This window comes from Symphalangus syndactylus, chromosome 20, assembly GCF_028878055.3.
Source record: "Symphalangus syndactylus isolate Jambi chromosome 20, NHGRI_mSymSyn1-v2.1_pri, whole genome shotgun sequence".
Lineage (NCBI taxonomy): Eukaryota > Metazoa > Chordata > Mammalia > Primates > Hylobatidae > Symphalangus > Symphalangus syndactylus.
The window spans coordinates 52,969,402-52,986,393 of record NC_072442.2 but is presented as its reverse complement, the minus strand read 5'-3'; the positions used below and the strand labels follow the sequence as shown (position 1 = coordinate 52,986,393).

Sequence of the window (16,992 nt, the reverse complement as noted above, 5' to 3'; positions counted from 1 at the left end):
TATTTATTAATGTGAAGAGCTATTACTGTGCCATCATGTAAATCTAAAATATACCCCAAAATAGAAGTTAAAAAATGAGATAAATAAAAGTTGAAGTCAGAACATTTTCTGTCCCCAGTGCAGTGACTCATCGGGGTCTCTTCCCCTGGCAAGTGCCCCTAGTTTACCAGGGCGCTGTCTAGACACTGGAGAGGCTGGGGCTGCAGTGAAGTTACTCTTCATGTTAGAGGCATGAGGAACACAGGGAAGGAAATAGCGATAAGAGACAAGACCAAGAAGTAGATCCAGAAATACCCAGAAGTATTTTTAAACATTACAACCGTACCTTGGTCCGTGCTCGTTTGTAAGCTATTAGAGGGTCATTTTCCTGGTCCCAGAGTGGCACTGCACAATATAAATACGTGACTCAATAAGGTGGTGGAGCTTTAGGTATGGTGAGAAGCACCAGCGAAGCCACAGGGAGGGGAGTGAAGGCATGTGAGTCCCAAGGGAAGAGCGACTGGAAGTTGGGACTCCCCAATCCCCTGAGGAACAGGAGGGGTGCTCCTGGCCAGGTGGGAGCAGGGTGTGTGAGCACCTGCAGGACCTGAGCAGGATGCTGCCTACCTTGGCCCATTTTGGCTGGGCAGTTACATGGGGTCTGGGTGGAGAGCCTCGGCCTATGATTTCTTTCTATTCCTTCCAGAGGACTCTGGGGACAGGACAAAGACCACAGAAGCTCAGCTCTGTTTTTCCTTCCTTTCTCATCTCCAGTGAGGGGCAAGCGGGGTGGCTATTACAGGGAGGTGGGCAAGAGAATCAGAGTACTCCAGGGTCAGGTGGAGGTCATGGAGCCAGTCCTCACCAACTGAGAGATGCCTTCAACCCAGCAGAGGAGTACCTCCTAGGGATGCAGTCCGTCTATGGGACACATGTGCAGCTTGGCCTCTGGGTTGATCTGACTGAATGGTCAGACCACAAGTATTTACAAAGGTCCTGAGCCTGCCTATGTCAAGAGATGGTTCTCCTTGCCTGGCTAGTAACTAACACTTAATAAACATTACAATATGGCAGTCACTGTGCTAACACTTTCACCTACTCATTCATTTACTCCTTACATGAACTCGAAAGGAGTGGTACTACTTTTATCCCCACTTTACAGATAAGAAGATGGAGGTATAAGAGGATAAAGACTTTCTTTTTTTGTTATTTAGTTTTTTAGTTTTTTTTTTTTTGAGACTCCTCTCGCTCTGTCGCCCAGGCTGGAGTGCAGTGGCGCAATCTCGGCTCACCGCAAGCTCTGCCTCCCGGGTTCACGCCATTCTTCTGCATCAGCCTGCCGAGTAGCTGGGACTACAGGCACCCGCCACCATGCCTGGCTAATTTTTTTGTATTTTTTTAATAGAGATGGGGTTTCACCATGTTAGCCAGGATGGTCTCAATCTCCTGACCTCGTGATCCGCCCGCCTCGGCCTCCCAAAGTGCTGGGATTACAGGAGTGAGCCACCGCGCCCGGCCTATTTAGTTTTTATTTCATGATCATAAACTTAACTCTGCAATCTAGCTAGGCATGGAAGGGAACAAGGAAAACATGCACCCAAAGGGAACTGCAGCGAGAACACAAAGATGACAGGATAGTGCGAGCAAATGGGGTGGAGGGTGCTCTCCTGAGCTACAGAAGGAATGGTCTGGTGGTGAAGATAAAACACAGGTGAAACTTATTAGAGTTGTCCACAGTCAGCAATGGTGATCTTCTTGCTGGTCTTGCCATTCCTGGACCGAAAGCACTCCATGGCCTGCACAATATTCATGCCTTCTCTCACCTTGCCAGAGACCACCTGCTTCCCATTCAACCACTCTGTCTTGGCAGTGCAGATGAAAAACTGCGAACCGTTTGTATTGGGTCCTGCATTTGCCACGGACAAGATGCCAGGACCTGTATGCTTTAGGATGAAGTCCTCGTCATCAAATTTCTCCCCGTAGAGGCACCAGTGCCATTATGGCATGTGAAGTCACCGCCCTGACACATAAACTCTGGAATAATTCTTTGAAAGCAGGAACCCTTATAACCAAATCCTTTCTCTCCAGTGCTCAGAGCACGAAAGTTTTCTGCTGTCTTTGGAATCTTGTTTGCAAACAACTCAAAGGAGATGCAGCCCAAGGGCTCGCCGTTGATGGCGATGTTGAAGAACATGGTGGGGTTGACCACGGCTGATAGTATGGGGCTCCCGGCAGCGGCGGTATCTGCAAAAGCCAAGACTTTCTTGAGTTATACAGGAAGGAAGCAACAGTGCTGGGATTTGAACCCAGGAATGTCTCGATGTAGAATCTGTGCTCTAAACCACTAGGCGTCACTGCCTGAGACTGGTGGGAGAATTGACATGTGCTCCATAGCCTTGTAGGTCCACCGACAAACTCCCAGCCCACCCACAGGCTCATCAACATCACCTTGGATCAAAGGTTTCCATGAATATTGGAAAGACATAGAGTCCAGATTTTTTCTAAACACTGATACGCAGGGGTTTTTGTTTGTTTGTTTTGTTTTTGTTTTGCCTCCTTTGTTTTGCTGGATAGGTTTGCTTTAAATATTAAAGGAATAAAACGTCTAGGACTATAGCTCCATGGCAGCCTTCATTACCACTACCTCTTCAGTGTTGAGAACACACATTCCTTGAATGTGTAATCAGTATATAACTGCGGGTCCGTGTGGCCTGGGCTATGCGTGATGCTGACTCAAATAAATAGCGGTTTTATTGGACCCTCTTCTTCTTCCAGAAGATCAATGGAAAGTACCTTCCAAGTTTTGGTCCCTCAAGAAGCCCCTGAAGGTCAGTGGGAGGGGAGGAAAATACCTTCTTGATGCACCAGAAATCACCTTATAAACCTCATCCTCCATGGAGCACAGTGGCTCACACCTGTAATCTCAGCACTTTGGGAGGCTGAGGAGAGAGGATCATTTGAGACTAGGGGTTTGAGACCAAGCTGGGCAAAATAGTGAGACCTTGTCTCTACAAAAGATTTTTAAAAATGTGCTGGGCATGGTGGTGCGTGCCCAGCTTGAGCCCAGGAGGTTGTGGCTTCAGTGAGCTGTGATCGCCCCACTGCACTCTAGCCTGGGCCACAGCACGAGACCTTGTCTCTTAAAAAAAATTGTCTTTATTGAAATTATTCTCAGTATCCTTCACGCTACTGCAGCTGATTTCCAAAGCTCCCTCATCTTCCGCGCTCTCAACTCTTAATAAATCCATCCAAAGCGCAGCTCTTCTCTTCCAGCAACTCCTTCTTTCTATGTTCATATCCAAGTAAATCTTAGCCTTGTCCAGAAGCAAAACCCCCATGACTGCAACTCCAATTCTGCCTCTCTTTTCTGGCCACTGCCTCTGTGTCACCAAACCCCAGGGACAAATTGGCAAAGACAAAGGTGGCTGTAAGAGGAAAAGGGAGGGAGAAAGGGTGTGAAACCCCACTCATCATAGTCTTGTTCCTGTTGAAAATGAAGGAATATAAAGGCCAGTACCAGAGCTTCCCATTATTCAGGCCTAGGCCCCTGGTTCCCGGGCTGTCCAGTGGGTGAGGGCCCAGGGCCTGGAGGTGTTTCAGGATCCTCAGGCCTGATTTGGTGGACAGGACCATGTTCCGGAGATAATGTGGAGACAGGGCTGCATGCTTGCTCTCAGGAGACTGGGCTCTTTTTTCTGAGTATCCCTGAGAAACCATCCTTAGGTTTTGGTACTACTCACAGGGTTGTGCCTAGCTTCCTGGCTTTAGAACTTCATTCACTTCCTCCCACCCTTCCCAGCCCTCCCATTCCCCCTTCCAACAGGCTGACACCCACTCCTCCTAGAACCCTACCATAACTCACCATCCTACAAGAGCTTCCTTCTGTTTGGGATAGAACTTCGGTGGCCTGCATGCTAGCCGTGAAAAGCCTTACGATGGCCTTTTCCTAACCATAACAACCACTTATTTCCACTTGCTTCATTTACTTTACATTTCCCTCTCCTCTACTTATTAGATTTCAGCAAACCATATACTTACAAGTTAACTTGCACAGAATCTCCTGCTAGCTTGTTTTGGTGAACACAAGACAATGCAAAAATCTCCATCCTTCAAAGAACTTGGCATTCTAATGTCACCAATTTTTCGACATTCTACTGCCAGCAATTTTTTTTGAAAGTTGAGATAGAACATAATGAGGCAGCAAAACGAGACCAAGAGGGTTCTGCACCGTGTTCCAACAATCTTCAGTCCCCTTCACTGTTCATGTCTAAGCACTGAGGAGTTCTAAAGCACGTCACCTTTTAAGGACTGAGGAGTTCTAAAGCATGACACCATGTCATGGTCTTGCTCTGTCGCCCAGGCTGGCGTGCAGTGGCGTGGTCACAGCTCACTGCAGCTTCGACCTCCTGGGCTGAAGCGATCCTCCCATCTCGGCCTGTCAAGTAGCTGGGACCACAGGCGCGCCACTACACCTGGCTAATTTATTTTTATTTTATTTTTTTGTAGAAAGGGGGTCTCGCCACATTGCTCAGACTGGTCTCAAACTCTTGAGTTCAAGAGATCCTCCCGCTTCCGCCTTTCAAAGCGCTGGGATAACAGGCGTGAGCCGCTGCCCGGGCCATCCCTCGAGGGTGTTTCATTAGGTAGACATTAATTCTTTCACGAGGATCACGGATCGAGCTCTTTACTGGAAACCTGCGCCCCGCCTTAGTTCTCCACGTCTTCGTGCGGCTCCAGGCAACTGCCAACAGATGGCGCCCGGCCGACTATTTCTCTCCTTGCGGCTTTGGGGCCTGGAGGGGAGGTGGGGAGAGTCCCAATAGCAGAGGAATTGGTGAGCCCGGGCCAAAATTTCATCTGGTATCTGGAATGCATTAAAAACAACCCACAAATCTGAAGCTCCTCGGGGGCGGGGGAGGGGGGAGGGAGAGGAGGGAACTTGAAAAACTAAGGGGAAAAGGGCGGAAGAGAGGCAGCAGCGCGTTCCCTGCAAGCGTTCGCTTTCCTTCATTGGCCAAGCAGCCCCCAGCACGCCTGCTCTGTGGGGCAGGGCCATGCGGCCCCGAGGAAGGATGCAGTGAGCCAGAGGGTTCCAGACAAAGGAGGGGATCCCCAAGGCTCTGGGCCAGCCAGTCCCTCTTTTACTGGCACCACGGTCCCTCCTAGGCGGGGACGAAGAGGGAAGGGGTGGAGGCCTCCACCTTCTCTGCGTGTGGCTGCGTCCCTTTACAGAATGACAGGCCCTTACTTCCGAGGGCGGGGACTAATGTGTAAGGCTTAACAGATCCAATTCCAGAAATTATCTGTGTTTTTTTCAATCACCCTCTTGTGCTCCCCCGCCCCCCATTTAATTTCATCTTTTATCTTTTTCTGAGCCTTCGTAATGAAAAGTGGTTTTAAAGGTTGACCAGTTTTACTACTTAGTGCCTAACAGGCTGAGTGATTACACCGTTGAAGGAGGTCACAGCGGGAAGGACATGGAGAGAGATGGGGGTGCGATGAGGCCTCTGAGCTCCCTCCCGGGCTGTGCCTCAGTGGTGACCTTTCTCAGGCCTGGGGAGTGAGGTCTGGTTCCCTCTTCTCCTCTTGGAGCCAGATGGCGCCTTCGTGACTAAGGAGAGAGAGGATCTGGCCTTGTGCAGCTCTGCCCACTGAGAGGTACACCTGTTCTCCAGCTGGGTGGCAGCTCCCTGGATCTGGCCAGTTTATACTTTTTTCACCTAACTCACATGATTTCCACTTCAATCCCACCACCGCTGGCTGCCCCATTGTGGACAGCTTCATTAAACTCTGTTGCTCCTAAAGGCAGTCTTTTGATGGAAATGAGTGGCGGAAAAGGCTGAGAGCAACCAGGCCAGGCTCAGCCCACTTACTTACTGCAGTTAGCCTTTCTGTTATGCCTCACTTTCCCCAAGGACTCTCTGAGGAGTGGCCATTAGTCCTACAGCTCCTGAGTGCATACTGTGGCCAGTCCCACAAATGTGAGGTTCTCTTCTTTCCTCCGTGAGTCGTTGGGTGAAATAGAACTCTTGTTAATAGCTCACCAAGTCAGTTAAAGATTGGGAAGGTGGGCATTGTGAATATGGGATTAAATAATGTCCAGATGGTTAGAATGGACTTCAAGAGAAATGGAGAGGAAAAGGATCTAGTGGTCATAGTGAATCCCAAGTTGAAATGAGTCAACGGGAAGGGACAGTGATGAATAGGAAGGGACAGTGGAAAAACCCTGACAGAAATGCTTTAGCTACATCCTGTACCTTCCCACTTTTATTAAAGGATGCTTGATTTTTGTTCTAAGAAGGGAAATACATATTCTAGGTTCAACAAGTTATAAATTCCTTAAGGGCAGACATCTTTTGCATCTCTCACAAGGTTTAAAAATTAATAATTGTGGCCAGGCACGGTGGCTCACGCCTGTAATCTCAGCACTTTGGGAGGCCGAGGTGGGCGGATCATGAGGTCAGGATTCCGAGACCAGCCTGGCCAACATGGCGAAACCCCGTCTCTACTAAAAATACAAAAATTAGCCTGGTGTGGTGGCGCACGCCTGTAATCCCAGCTACTCAGGAGGCTGAGGCAGGAGAACTGCTTGAACTTGGGAGGCAGAGTTTGCAGTGAGCCGATTGCGCCATTGCACTCCAGCTCTGGGCGACAGAGCAAGACTCTGTCTCGGGGAAAAAAAAAAGAGTTCACAAGACATTTTCACACATGGTAATTTTTCAGCAAATTCTTAGTGAAAGAATTAATAAGTAAATTATAGAATAAAAGTGATCTCACAAGTTCAAAGAGGTCAAATAGCAAGTCTACCATAATAATAAGCATATATTGCATGGCCTGAATTGTCAAACCTTGCATGGCTGAGATAACTCACTTCCCCTCTTTATTTGCTTTCCGTGTAACCACCTCTCCTTGGCTTATGTAATTTTTCTCTCCTCCTGATGAGGCAGAGTGAGGTGTTAATAGCTGGGATTTGGAGTCAGGCAAGTCCTAGGTTGGAATCCCAGTTGCTTCAGTGATCTTGACCAAATTGCTTATGTTCTGTTCTTTGTGCAGCAGTTCTGTGTCTATACAATGGTGGAGGGAGTGGGATCTCCTGGGACAGCTATAAGGGTTAAGTAGGATGTGGAGGTGATAGAGGCTTGCAAAGTGTTCCAGGGTGGGCTGGTCATATTTCATAATATACTTATTGCACAGCTTAACACTTTCGGCCCATTACTTCCAATACAAATTGGTTAAAACAGGTGGTAACATGCTGGGTTGATATGTGGGACAGTTTTTAAAAAATCAGAATGGGCCGGGTGTGGTGGCTCACGTCTGTAATCCCAGCACTTTGGGAGGCCTAGGCAGGCAGATCATGAGGCCAGGAGTTCGAGACCAGCCTCCTAACCAACGTGGTGAAACCCCATCTCTACTAAAAATACAAAAATTAGCCGACCGTGGTAGCGTACACCTGTAGTCCCAGCTACTCGGGAGGCTGAGGCAGGAGAATCGCTTGAACCCAAGAGGTGGAGGTTGCAGTGAGCCAAGATCATGCCACTGCACTCCAGCCTGGGCGACAGAGCAAGATTCCATCTCAAAAAAATAAATAAATAATAAAAAAAATCAGAATAGAAGCAGAGAAGGCATGCAGCTCCTTCTTTCCTAGAACTGGGGCGATAGCCCAGGCTGGATGCCCGAAAAAATTGTGGGCTCCGACCAGCAGAGGTTTCTCTCAGAAGGAGAGTTAATAGCCACCAGAGCAGGGAAGGTCTGTGACAGGGTTAGGGTGGCCTGTGTGATGTTCACAAGCGTCCTGGCATGTGGCAGAGACCGGCTTTTCATTTGTTAAAGGAGACCCCTGGGGCACCTGCATCTCTGAGGGCAAATTACAACCCCACATATCCTAGAGGAAGATTTGTCATCCAGCCACCTGGAAAAAAGACTCAGCAGTGTTGAAGACACACAGAACTACCCAGAAGTTCCTTGGGGGCTTGAGTCATCACATTTCTGAGCCACTTTTACTGTGGGGAAACGGAGGCACTGAGTGATTTGCTGGAGGTCAAAGTTATGGCAGGAGCAACACAAGAATGCATGATCTGACAGAGTCTGTTTTCTTGCCCATGGACAGACTCTGATCACATTAAAAGGGGAGCCAGAACCGAGGTTGTTCACCCACTGACTTAGAATATGATGCGGTGACAGTGGAGACAGTACCCTGGAGCCACCCACTGAGGGTTCTTCTACCTGGGTAAATTAGGCCCGTTTGGTGTGGAGAGCAGTACAGGTGGACTCCTTAGAAGGCGGCCCAAGGGGCTAGGGCATCAGAAGGGCCAGAGTGAGCCTGGAGGCCCCAGCACACCACAGGGGCTGTTGCAGTGATGGTGACACTCGGAACCTGTTGCCAGGGCAGGCGAGTAGCTGAGCTTGTCCTGGGATGAAACAGGCATGAGCTCTGGGAGCTGTTGGGATGTGGGCAGGCCTTGGCCACCTCTGTGGGGCTGACTTCTTCCCAGTTGTCATTCCAAGTTTAATCAAGGACAGGGACCAGAGTGCAAGGGGCTTCTCTGGGCATTGGGCACTACCTGGGCTCTCTGCGTCCTCCATGCTGCACTTGCTTCCTGAATGGCACGGCTGAGCTCCAATAGCCTGACTCTGCAAGCTCACTTTTCTTCACTCCCTCTTACCTTGTGCCCACCCTCCTATCCCTGTCTGACTCTGCTTTCCCTGTACAGCCCCACTCATGGCACCCACCCACCTCAGCCCCAGCCTGCTGCTCTTCTGTCCTGTCTTTACCTGGTGTGGAAAGCCTGCAGAGCTGGGAGTTATCTCTCATCTTCCCTCTAGACTCAGCACAAGGTAGTGATGGACAGCACAGACTCTGGAGCCAGTGATGGACATCAAATTCCATCTCGACGCTGTGTGATTTGGGGCAGGTTACTCAGTCTCCCTGGGTATCAGTTCATTTCCTCATCTGGAAAATGGGGATACTAGTAGCATCTACATCACTGAGTTTTTGTTGGATTAAATGACTCAATGCGTGTAAACTGCTTAGCTGGTGCTGGACACAGGGTAAATTGTCAGTAATGCTAGCTATTATTAACATCTTCCAATCTAGCCCTATATCTGGCTCTCCTCAGGGAGTCCTGCTCTGTGGGAGAGGAATAGGGGCTGACAGGGTCAGTCTATGCCTAGTCTTCCAAGCTAATAGTTTCCAAATGGGAAATCTTGCAGGGTGCTTAAAAACTTTTCTGGGATATGGGGAGACTTGAATTTCTGTGTCAGAGTTTGCTGTGTATTCACTAAACCTCATTGCCTTTTCCTCCCAAGCATGAGCTAGACTACATTTCCCAGCCTCCCTTGCTGGGACCACATGACTGCCTTTGGACAAATGGAGTCAGGGCAGCCATGATGCCATAATGTTGCCCCTTCCAGGTCTAGGTCTTAAGTCCCCTTGCACCATGCAGGCCTCAAGTCTTCCTCTCTTTCTGCATTCTTTGGTTAAAAGAAGAGGATTCCAAGGCCTTAGACGATGAACGAGCCATAAGATGGAAAGATCCTGCATCTTCAAATGAATGCAAGGGGCCAACACCCTCTCTACCAAACCCAACGTGAGAAAGAAAGAAACTTTATTCTGTCAAGCCACTGAAATTTGGGAAATATATTTGTTATAGTGATTCACCTGTACCATGTCAACTTCTATTAAAATTTATTTAAAAAATATCATCTTTTAAAATTCCCTCTTTTGCTATGTTTCTCTCTCTCTATATATATATACACACAGACACACACACACACACACACACACACATATATGTTTTTATATATAGTGGTTTCCAAATGTTTTGATCACGTCATTAAAAAGTTTAATGCCCAAACTTTTTAATGACTTGTGATGAAAACATTTGGAAACCACTGCTCCAGACTCTTGGAACCAACTTAATTCCTCACTCAGGGGCCAGTGCCCACCTGACTGAAGCCTCTTGTCCACTTACCTCTTTCCAACTACACTGTTATGTTTTATTTCCTTGCTGTGTCCTGCTGTCATATTGGAGAAAGTCAGTACTGGACAAACAAACAGCGCCACCAGTGTTTGTTTTTTTTTTTTTTTTTGGAATGATAGCAATGGATAAAAGTGGTCTGCACTAGGAATTAGAAGACCAGAGTTTTATTTTCAATTCTAAGGACTTGGTAACAATGGGTGGGGCACACTGTCTTTGGGTGTCTGAGTCCTTATCTGCAGAATGAGGTCCCTAGACTGGATAATTTTGGAAGCACTTCTCAGTTCTAACATTTGATGAGCTCTGTAGTTGATTTATGTGAGTTGGGTGTGTGCTTAATTTTGGGGTAAGCTTTAAAGGATGGCTTTAAAAATGATGGGAATTGTGTAGTTACGCCCTCTCCCCCTTGCCAGGAGAAAAAGACTTGCTTTGACTATAGCTATCACTTGTTGGGATTAACTTGCTGCTTTCTGGGAACTTGCATCTGTACAGAAATTTCAAGATAGAACTTGTCTGAAACTGCTTATTTTCTTCTATTGAAAAGGATCCACAGGCTTCTTAGAACTCCAGCTTCTTTTAACCACCTCCTTTTTCCAGTTCCTGCCTTCACCCTGGTTTCTGTAAAGGAAATTCTAGTGCTTCTGAAGACCCCAACGCACAAATGATCTGTTCCAAGGAAACGTTCTAAATTACAGATGTTTGTTCTCAGTGCTCTCCAAATGTCTCTGAGGCCAAAGCACTTCTTGCGTAATCATTGAGCACGTGCTTGTATGGTAGTTAGAATGAAAGCCAAGGCAAAAATAGCTGTCCTCAGGTTTTGGTTTTTAATTGTCTGATGTTGATGACTCCAGGGTAAGTATTTACTCACTTGAGCTTTGCCCCATCTATAGAATAAAAATCCACATTTTATTTTCAGCCTCTACATTTCTGCACAGATTTGGTGTGTAGGGTGGGTGGGGGTTGCCTCCCATTTTCAAGCCTTGTAACTTGGCTTTGCAAGAAAGGAAGCTTTGTTTATTATAATCATTATAGTATTACTATCATTGCTAGAGACTAGAGTCTCAATCCTGAGGTTCAGTTTCACCTGATACCAGAAAGCACAGTCTTACCAATTGAGAACTCAGTCACTTCAAGAATTTTCTGTGTTTCTTTCTTAAATTTAAGTCTAGAATTCTTCCACCTCCCAGTGTCCTTCAGGAAAGGTATCTGAGTTCGGACACCCATTATCTAACAGTGGGGCAGGGGTGGAGTGGGGTAGTGGTGAGAGACGTCAGTCATAGGGATGTAATAGGTCTGCACTGGTACCCAGTGATGTGTCCTTATCCCTATCTGGTCTTGAGTCATGTGGTCCCCACTGTATCTGCTTTGGCATCCTGGCCCTCGCACATCAGGTCTGCTGGCTCTCAGCTCCATCCCTGCTCCCCTCTGTGCTACATGGGAGAACAAACATGTGGCTGCTCCCTAACCCTGAAGGGTGTGTGGGACTCTATGAAGTTACTTCAGGCTCAGAAGCCTGGGTGCCCCATGCAGGATTGTCTACTCCACTCTCCTGGTGGCTGGTCTCTTTCCCATTGTGGGGTTGAAATATTATCACTTGAGATTAGAAGCTTCTTATGGAGGAGAGAAAGATGAAGGGGAAGCAAAAGAGTTGTTAAAAGATAAACTCAGGCACATTAAAATGTTAACACAGTTATTTGAGCATTCAGCAGTTCATGAACTGGGCAGCACTGGATGACAGGTGGTTGGGTGCTACACAGCAGCAGCTTCAGGAGAACCTTTCATAAAGTGTTTAAGAAAGCAAGACAAAGAAAATATTTGATTGGTTAAAGTGGAGAGTCCCTAGATGGAGGTTAGTTGGCTGTTTCTGATTGGTTAGGCTTACGTTTTGTTTTACTGCTTGCATTGAGTTGGGTTCTGATTTGCTTAAGTAGGAACCCAAGATGCTGCAGCTGCCTCAGCCTGATAGCCTCCCAATTAATTATTTTAACTCAGTTAAGCTTTGTTAGAAGGCCCCCTGCCCCCTGCTGTCTCTCACAAGGTTAACTCCAAAGCACGAGGTTAGGAGGTGGGTAAGAGAGCCCCCAAATGGCAGCAAGCCTACCTCTGAACTCCATTCCCTCCCAGTGGGAATGTTGCTTTTGCCTTGAAAAATCCATCTTCAAAATATCAATGTGATATATCACCCAGGTTAAGCTAACTTGAAATGGTAAAAACGGCCTTTCCTGACGTAACTTTCATCAAGAAAAAAAATTAACTTGAGTTCTCCTTTCAAAACCCCAAGTAAGTACTTTTCCCTTTGAGTGACTGCATTCTTCCGAGTGGGAAAGGAGAATCATGAACTTGGGCTCATTTCTTCGCAAGAGAAGTTTAAAAGATGAACTTTCAGTGACCACAATGTGACCATATTCCCAGTTTTCATGATTTATTTCGACAGTCAGTTGGCCTAACCTCTGCTAATCAAGCAGGCTGTACCAATATCTGGCTTTTCATCATATGGAGGGCAAGATGCCTTCTGAGCTTCATGAATCAGAAAGTAATCATTATCTTAGCTACAACAACATCTCTTCTTCTACAGCATCAATTTTAAAAGAACAAAGTCTTCAAGCCCTTCATTTATCATTTTCCCTCCTGCTCTCCTCCACCCCCACATCCCCTCCTCTAGCTCTCCTCATACAGCTGATTCATATTCTGTGTATTAGCGGTTGAGATCAGAGTTTCTCAACTTCAGCACCACTGACATTTTGAGTCAGAAAATTCTTTGTGGGGGTTGGCTTTTTCACTGTAAGATTTTAGCAGATTTCCTGGCTTTGACACACAGACACTAGTAGCACTCTCTTGTCCCTCTTCCTCCTCAGCTATAACAATGAAAAATATTTCTAGATTTAGCCAAATGTCCCCTGGGGGGCAAAATTGACCCCTGTTGAGAAGCACTGGCTTAGACAAATTACAAATGAAAACATCTGCGGTCACTGTCAGTAGTAAGTGCTCTTATACGTGGTATTACTGATATTATAGTATCCAACAATATCATCTGATAAAGGAATTTGCCTATTAATAAATTAGAATTAAAGCCACCTGCTTTATGCTAAGCTCAACATTTATCATGGAGTCTCTTTTTCCAGCATCTTACAAACAGTGTGTACTGTTTTTGCTACTTAGGTATAATTTAGAAGATGTGTCTATATTTTGGTTTCTTCTTTTAGTGACCAAATTAATGAGCTTTTTTCTTGGTAAGTATTATTTTGCACTTGTTCTACAGAAAATTAATTGACTTCCTAGGGGGTGACTTAATATAACTTCTTTCTTTTCTTTTCTTTTTTTTTTTTTTTTGAAACAGAGTCTTGCTCTGTTGCCCAGGCTGGAGTGCAGTGGCATGATCTCGGCTCACTGCAAGCTCCGCCTCCTGGGTTCATGCCATTCTCCTGCCTCAGCCTCCCGAGTAGCTGGGACTACAGGCGCCCACCACCACGCCCAGCTAATTTTTTGTATTTTTAGTAGAGACAGGTTTTCACCATGTTAGCCAGGATGGTCTCGATCTCCTGACCTCATGATCTGCCCTCCTCAGCCTCCCAAAGTGCTGGGGGGATTACAGGTGTGAGCGAGACTCTGTCTCCAGAAAAAAAAAAAAGAACTACTGGGAACACACTGTTTGCATACACCTTTCAAATATCTGAAAATGTAGTGAATAATTGGACTTGTTACCTTTTCTTTGGATAGCACTATCTTGCCCAGTGTGAGCTGCTGTAACAGGATGTGGCTTAAACAACAGACATTCATTTCTTGCAGTTCTGAAAGACGGGAAGGCAGAGATCTGTGTCTGGTGAAGGCCCTCTGCCTGGCTTGCAGATGGCCAGGCATCTGCAGAGGGAGAGAGAGAGAGGAAGGGAGGGAGAGAGAGAGGAGGGAGGGAGAGAGGAGGGAGTGAGAAAGGAAGGGAGGGAGGGAGAGAGAGAGGGAGGGAAAGAGAAGGGGAGAAAGAGGGAGAGAGAGAGGAAGGGAGAGAGGAGGGAGGGAGACAGGAAGGGAGGGAGGGAGAGAGTGAGGGAGGGAGAGAGAGAGTGAGGGAGGGAGAGGCAGAAAGGAAAGGAGGAAGATGGAGAGGGCGAGGGAGAGAGAGAGGAAGGGAGAAATGAGGGAGAGACAGAGGAAGGGAGGGAGGGAAAGAGGAAGAGAGGGACAGAGAGAGGGCGAGGGGGAGGGAGAGAGTGAGGGAGGGAGAGAGGAAGGAAAAGAGGAAGAGAGGGGATGGGTGAGGGAGAAAGAGAGGAGTGGGGGAGAGACAGCAGGAGGATGGGAGAGAGAGGGAAGGAGGGAGAGAAGGGGAGTGAGCAAGCACACTTGCTCTGGTCTCTTTATCCCCTTATAAGGGCACTAATCCCCTTCGTAAGGCTCCAGCCTCTTGACCTAATGACCTCCCGAAGGCCCACCTCCTAATACCAGGAATGTTGGTGGTTTTCACACCCATGTAAGAAAGGCTCAGTTAGTGCTGTTGACGTTCATTTAGATGAGAATGACAGACCCCAAGATAGACAGTACTGCAAGTGCCTATGAGTTCCTTCTCCAGGCTACACAGCAGGCTCCCTGAGGGCAGGAGCAGGTTTCCGGATCCCTGTGAGTCTCCCCAGTGCACTCCCAGCACAGGGCTCTGTCCCAAAGCAGACGAAGCTCTTGGCATGACAGAGTGAGACTGTGTGGCGTTTCTGTTCGGGCTGCCTGTGCCGCTGGAGATTCACTTTCACCAAAGAGTGAAGCCCAGAGTTGAAATGCAGACAGACAGGTCCACAATGGCCAGGCCCTGTGGGGTTTAGCTGCACAATCCATTCTTTTGACAAAGACTGGTGCTCCCAGGGCGTAGCACAGCTCAGCAATGGAAGCTGACCCCCCGCGGTGGCCCTGGCAGCAGCCTGGGGCAGGCTGTGCAAGCCATGCCTTGCTCTCTGGGAGGGCACAAGGCCGTGCTTTCTGTTCAGCAGCTGTTCCTCTTCCAGCTGATTCGCTTCTAACCTAGAACCAGGCTTGGACTAGGGGGCAGGGGGCAGGTAGTCTGCTCCTTCCTGTGACAAGTCTCCAAGAACACACCTGTCTTCATGTCCCTTGGCCCTGCTTGCTCTCTGATCAGCCCAGGACTCCACCCATGTTCACGTCCATTTCTCTTTGGGAGTTTGAGGGTCCTTCTGTGGGGGGCTTGAGCATCACTGCTCCTTTGGATGACTCCCCATTGCCCTGCCCCAGAAGGAGCAGGATTGTAATTGATAGTTTTCCGTCTGGAGCACAGGTACGTCTTGGGGAAATGGGGATGTGAAAAATAGAAGTAGGCTCATTTAAGAACTATTTTATTTTATGTCCATTTTTGAAAAGTCTTACCGAAGGGTGTACAGCATTGGTTAGGAGGATGGTTTGGGTGTGGTTCTAGGGGACGAGCTGCTGCTGGGAGACCTGGGTGGCAGGAACAGCAGCTGTAGCGATAGTAGGATGATGAAGATGATGATGATGATGATGGCAATGTAACATCTATTGCACACCTACTATTTCAAAGTCGAGTAAATATACTTATTAATTCCCCACAATCCTACTGTCATCCTTGTTTGACAATTGAGGAAATTGAGACCTGAAAGGTTGAGTGGCTTGTCCAGCATCATGGGCTATGAAGTTAAGATACCAGGCATTACTCCTGGCTGTAGGACCTTAGAGAAGATGCTTAAGATGGTGGTCTCCATAGTCGAGAAATCAAAGATGGATTGGTTGACTCCCAGATGCTTTTTTTTTTTTTTTTGCTCTAGCAAATGTTAACAAGTTTAGCCCAAGCTGCCTCCTTACATATTTTAAGTTCCACCTAAACGTTCCGCTGTGCAGATGGAAACCTAACTGGATGTGTACAGAGACTGTAACCGAGGCTTGTAGCAAGTAGCCCAGTGTCAGCCCATCAGAGCAGCTGAGTGTCAGCTAATCAACTGCTCAAACTGTGTTCAAATCAGGCAAACACGGAGCCGTAAGCAACCCAGCTCTTTCTGTACCTCACTTCTGTTTTCTGTAGGTCACTTTCTTTTTCTGCCTATAAATCCTCTCCAACCATGCACCAGAGTCACTGCGGGGGTGCTGAGTTTGTGTAATTCTTGAATAATTTTTTGCTCAATTAATTCTGTTAAATTTATCTGAAGTGTTTTTTTTTAAAACACAAATATTCTCTTATAATCTCTGAAAGTCCTTTTATTTAGGCCAAACCCTAAAAAATATGCGTGAAGTGGAATCTTCTCTCTGTGCTTCTTCCCTTCCCACAACTCTCACCAGTCTTACTCCAGCCCCTGAAGGGAACCAGTGCCTTTGCATAATTTACTTTTATTTTTGCTTCCATAAGATGTTTCTTGAATCCTTCCCTTATACCAAAGAGTAAATGCATGATAAAATGTTGGAGCATTTCTTTTCTATGTAATGATGAAATGACAGGCAGCAGCCAGCAGGTAGTAGCAAATAAATGTCTAGCATCATTCCAGTTTTAAAAAGTCTGTTTTTCCAAAAGTGTCCCATCCTGCCCCTATCCCCAGTTAGGAGTATGAGAACAGTAAGGCCTAGAAAGGGACCTCAGCCATGATTATGAGTTGTCTGTAAACCTGGACCAGAGTTCAGGTCTCCAGATCCTCCATCAGGAAATCACAGGGTGGGGTGAGTAACATGAAGCCGGCTTCCACCCTGGGATGTCAGATTCCTGGCATGGGGTGATGCAGGGGGCTTGGAACATTCCAGAGGAAACAAAAGCGAGATGAGCAGAGACAAAGAACTGTGAACACCAGGTTCAAAATGTATGAGTGAGGGTATTGGAAAACTTCCCAGGGGTGGTGGCTGCCCAAGTCAAAGGACACCAACAGGAAATGCAAAGTCCCAGGGTCCCAGGGCTAGCAGGAAGCTTTGCCTCCAGGCCGTGGTGCTTGCGGGGCCTCTATGCTTCGAAGAGCCGGCCCGAGGTGACTCAGATTTCCTGAGAAGCCTCTTATCACAGCCAGCACAGACATCTGTGCCTTTCCTCGCCTGAGATGTCACC

At 47.3% G+C, this 16,992-nt stretch overlaps 1 protein-coding gene, 1 long non-coding RNA gene and 1 pseudogene across 12 annotated transcripts in view; 1 reads left to right on the top strand and 2 right to left on the bottom strand.

The window, feature by feature from the left end:
- LOC129469372 (Golgi apparatus membrane protein TVP23 homolog B) overlaps positions 1-16,992 on the top strand; it is a 121,545-nt gene that overhangs the window by 47,941 nt on the left and 56,612 nt on the right. The window contains exon 9 of one of the 10 annotated variants that reach the window (XM_063629410.1): positions 9,464-9,678. The exons of 8 other annotated variants lie outside the window; for them this stretch is intronic. The gene's annotated coding sequence lies outside the window, so the exon portion shown is untranslated. Of the gene's footprint in view, positions 1-9,390; positions 9,679-16,992 lie in introns of those variants that run through there. One more of the 10 variants, XM_063629412.1, reaches the window with a different exon arrangement.
- LOC129469672 (peptidyl-prolyl cis-trans isomerase A-like) lies at positions 1,643-3,612 on the bottom strand (annotated as a pseudogene).
- On the bottom strand, positions 10,161-15,556 carry LOC129469376 (uncharacterized). Of its 2 annotated transcripts, none has more exons than XR_008653016.2 (3): positions 15,321-15,556; positions 13,659-13,814; positions 10,161-10,840 (listed from the first exon to the last, which is right to left on the bottom strand). It is a non-coding gene; the product is annotated as an uncharacterized lncRNA (long non-coding RNA). The 2 variants fall into 2 exon arrangements; XR_008653017.2 differs by having other exon boundaries at positions 13,659-13,744.